This window comes from Prunus avium, chromosome 4 (assembly GCF_965620075.1).
Source record: "Prunus avium chromosome 4, drPruAviu1.hap1.1, whole genome shotgun sequence".
NCBI classification, from domain to species: Eukaryota; Viridiplantae; Streptophyta; class Magnoliopsida; order Rosales; family Rosaceae; genus Prunus; species Prunus avium.
Window position 1 is genome coordinate 24604023 of NC_142287.1, and position 5490 is coordinate 24609512.

The window sequence follows — 5490 nt, forward strand, 5'->3', positions numbered from 1 at the left end:
AATGACTGGGCTCCCCTTTTTTTATATGTAAAAATAGTACAGCCGCACGGCTATACTCAGTTTTTTATTTTTTTTTAAACGTATAGCCGCACGGCTATACTATCTTACAAACCCTTTGATTTACTATTTATTAAGTAATATAATTCATGAAGTTAATTAACATATTTAATACTAATTATTCACTAAGTAAATAATAACTAAAACATAATTACTAATTTAACTAATTAAATCAGTCAAATATATTATTTTGTTACTAAAAATAAAATTTTAAAAAATTAATTAACCTAAACATCCTAGGTTTATATATATATTTTTTCAAAAGACCTCTCCCGACGAAATTTCGTCGGCAGAGGTTTGTTTGTCGGGAGAAACCTAATCCGACGAACATTTGCCGGCATAGACCTATGCCGACGAAATTTCGTCGGGAGAAATGTTTTTGTTATTTTTAAAAATATATATATATATAATTAGTTTCTTTACTTTTGTTTTTTCCCCAACTTCTTTAATTTAATTAATATCTTATGGTCTTTTATGTATACATATATAAGTATATATGTACGTACGTATTTTTCAATAATACATTCGTATTCTATACATGTGTACTGTTTTTTCAAAAGCAAACGTACAATAGTCGTATTGTACATGTACATACGCATTCTAATGCTTAATACCCATATTTTTTACAAAATTTTCAATAATTCACGCAAAGTTCACGTATTATACAAATAATTCTCATATATTATTGAATACGAATAATATATGTTATAAAAATTATACTAAAACATTATATAGTGGCTTATTAATATCTACTTTTGATATGTTGAAACTAGCAAATTAATATCTATAAAGTTCAAACTAATGAAACTTTGAGGGTCCTCTTTTCTTTTTTAAATTTATATATTAAATAGTATCGATAGACCTTTTAGAATCGACTTTTTTTTCTTTCAAAAATAGTATAGTGACACGTGGCGTCTAATCGGTGGAGGGTCCTTTTAAAAAAAAAAAAACAAAAATGAGTACAGCCGCGCGGCTATACTCTCTGTTTTTATTTTTTTTTATAAAAGTAGAGTTGTCTTGACACGTGGCGCCTAATGACTGGGCTCCCCTTTTTTTATATGTAAAAATAGTACAGCCGCACGGCTATACTCAGTTTTTTATTTTTTTTAAAACGTATAGCCGCACGGCTATACTATCTTACAAACCCTTTGATTTACTATTTATTAAGTAATATAATTCATGAAGTTAATTAACATATTTAATACTAATTATTCACTAAGTAAATAATAACTAAAACATAATTACTAATTTAACTAATTAAATCAGTCAAATATATTATTTTGTTACTAAAAATAAAATTTTAAAAAATTAATTAACCTAAACATCCTAGGTTTATATATATATTTTTTCAAAAGACCTCTCCCGACGAAATTTCGTCGGCAGAGGTTTGTTTGTCGGGAGAAACCTAATCCGACGAACATTTGCCGGCATAGACCTATGCCGACGAAATTTCGTCGGGAGAAATGTTTTTGTTATTTTTAAAAATATATATATATATAATTAGTTTCTTTACTTTTGTTTTTTCCCCAACTTCTTTAATTTAATTAATATCTTATGGTCTTTTATGTATACATATATAAGTATATATGTACGTACGTATTTTTCAATAATACATTCGTATTCTATACATGTGTACTGTTTTTTCAAAAGCAAACGTACAATAGTCGTATTGTACATGTACATACGCATTCTAATGCTTAATACCCATATTTTTTACAAAATTTTCAATAATTCACGCAAAGTTCACGTATTATACAAATAATTCTCATATATTATTGAATACGAATAATATATGTTATAAAAATTATACTAAAACATTATATAGTGGCTTATTAATATCTACTTTTGATATGTTGAAACTAGCAAATTAATATCTATAAAGTTCAAACTAATGAAACTTTGAGGGTCCTCTTTTCTTTTTTAAATTTATATATTAAATAGTATCGATAGACCTTTTAGAATCGACTTTTTTTTCTTTCAAAAATAGTATAGTGACACGTGGCGTCTAATCGGTGGAGGGTCCTTTTAAAAAAAAAAAAACAAAAATGAGTACAGCCGCGCGGCTATACTCTCTGTTTTTATTTTTTTTTTATAAAAGTAGAGTTGTCTTGACACGTGGCGCCTAATGACTGGGCTCCCCTTTTTTTATATGTAAAAATAGTACAGCCGCACGGCTATACTCAGTTTTTTATTTTTTTTTAAACGTATAGCCGCACGGCTATACTATCTTACAAACCCTTTGATTTACTATTTATTAAGTAATATAATTCATGAAGTTAATTAACATATTTAATACTAATTATTCACTAAGTAAATAATAACTAAAACATAATTACTAATTTAACTAATTAAATCAGTCAAATATATTATTTTGTTACTAAAAATAAAATTTTAAAAAATTAATTAACCTAAACATCCTAGGTTTATATATATATTTTTTCAAAAGACCTCTCCCGACGAAATTTCGTCGGCAGAGGTTTGTTTGTCGGGAGAAACCTAATCCGACGAACATTTGCCGGCATAGACCTATGCCGACGAAATTTCGTCGGGAAAAATGTTTTTGTTATTTTTAAAAATATATATATATATAATTAGTTTCTTTACTTTTGTTTTTTCCCCAACTTCTTTAATTTAATTAATATCTTATGGTCTTTTATGTATACATATATAAGTATATATGTACGTACGTATTTTTCAATAATACATTCGTATTCTATACATGTGTACTGTTTTTTCAAAAGCAAACGTACAATAGTCGTATTGTACATGTACATACGCATTCTAATGCTTAATACCCATATTTTTTACAAAATTTTCAATAATTCACGCAAAGTTCACGTATTATACAAATAATTCTCATATATTATTGAATACGAATAATATATGTTATAAAAATTATACTAAAACATTATATAGTGGCTTATTAATATCTACTTTTGATATGTTGAAACTAGCAAATTAATATCTATAAAGTTCAAACTAATGAAACTTTGAGGGTACTCTTTTCTTTTTTAAATTTATATATTAAATAGTATCGATAGACCTTTTAGAATCGACTTTTTTTTCTTTCAAAAATAGTATAGTGACACGTGGCGTCTAATCGGTGGAGGGTCCTTTTAAAAAAACAAAAACAAAAATGAGTACAGCCGCCCGGCTATACTCTCTGTTTTTATTTTTTTTTATAAAAGTAGAGTTGTCTTGACACGTGGCGCCTAATGACTGGGCTCCCCTTTTTTTATATGTAAAAATAGTACAGCCGCACGGCTATACTCATTTTTTTATTTTTTTTTAAAAGTATAGCCGAACGGCTATACTATCTTACAAACCCTTTGATTTACTATTTATTAAGTAATATAATTCATGAAGTTAATTAACATATTTAATACTAATTATTCACTAAGTAAATAATAACTAAAACATAATTACTAATTTAACTAATTAAATCAGTCAAATATATTATTTTGTTACTGAAAATAAAATTTTAAAAAATTAATTAACCTAAACATCCTAGGTTTATATATATATTTTTTCAAAAGACCTCTCCCGACGAAATTTCGTCGGCAGAGGTTTGTTTGTCGGGAGAAACCTAATCCGACGAACATTTGCCGGCATAGGCCTATGCCGACGAAATTTCGTCGGGAGAAATGTTTTTGTTATTTTTAAAAATATATATATATATAATTAGTTTCTTTACTTTTGTTTTTTCCCCAACTTCTTTAATTTAATTAATATCTTATGGTCTTTTATGTATACATATATAAGTATATATGTACGTACGTATTTTTCAATAATACATTCGTATTCTATACATGTGTACTGTTTTTTCAAAAGCAAACGTACAATAGTCGTATTGTACATGTACATACGCATTCTAATGCTTAATACCCATATTTTTTACAAAATTTTCAATAATTCACGCAAAGTTCACGTATTATACAAATAATTCTCATATATTATTGAATACGAATAATATATGTTATAAAAATTATACTAAAACATTATATAGTGGCTTATTAATATCTACTTTTGATATGTTGAAACTAGCAAATTAATATCTATAAAGTTCAAACTAATGAAACTTTGAGGGTCCTCTTTTCTTTTTTAAATTTATATATTAAATAGTATCGATAGACCTTTTAGAATCGACTTTTTTTTCTTTCAAAAATAGTATAGTGACACGTGGCGTCTAATCGGTGGAGGGTCCCTTTAAAAAAAAAAAAACAAAAATGAGTACAGCCGCGCGGCTATACTCTCTGTTTTTATTTTTTTTTTATAAAAGTAGAGTTGTCTTGACACGTGGCGCCTAATGACTGGGCTCCCCTTTTTTTATATGTAAAAATAGTACAGCCGCACGGCTATACTCAGTTTTTTATTTTTTTTTAAACGTATAGCCGCACGGCTATACTATCTTACAAACCCTTTGATTTACTATTTATTAAGTAATATAATTCATGAAGTTAATTAACATATTTAATACTAATTATTCACTAAGTAAATAATAACTAAAACATAATTACTAATTTAACTAATTAAATCAGTCAAATATATTATTTTGTTACTAAAAATAAAATTTTAAAAAATTAATTAACCTAAACATCCTAGGTTTATATATATATTTTTTCAAAAGACCTCTCCCGACGAAATTTCGTCGGCAGAGGTTTGTTTGTCGGGAGAAACCTAATCCGACGAACATTTGCCGGCATAGACCTATGCCGACGAAATTTCGTCGGGAAAAATGTTTTTGTTATTTTTAAAAATATATATATATATAATTAGTTTCTTTACTTTTGTTTTTTCCCCAACTTCTTTAATTTAATTAATATCTTATGGTCTTTTATGTATACATATATAAGTATATATGTACGTACGTATTTTTCAATAATACATTCGTATTCTATACATGTGTACTGTTTTTTCAAAAGCAAACGTACAATAGTCGTATTGTACATGTACATACGCATTCTAATGCTTAATACCCATATTTTTTACAAAATTTTCAATAATTCACGCAAAGTTCACGTATTATACAAATAATTCTCATATATTATTGAATACGAATAATATATGTTATAAAAATTATACTAAAACATTATATAGTGGCTTATTAATATCTACTTTTGATATGTTGAAACTAGCAAATTAATATCTATAAAGTTCAAACTAATGAAACTTTGAGGGTACTCTTTTCTTTTTTAAATTTATATATTAAATAGTATCGATAGACCTTTTAGAATCGACTTTTTTTTCTTTCAAAAATAGTATAGTGACACGTGGCGTCTAATCGGTGGAGGGTCCTTTTAAAAAAACAAAAACAAAAATGAGTACAGCCGCCCGGCTATACTCTCTGTTTTTATTTTTTTTTATAAAAGTAGAGTTGTCTTGACACGTGGCGCCTAATGACTGGGCTCCCCTTTTTTTATATGTAAAAATAGT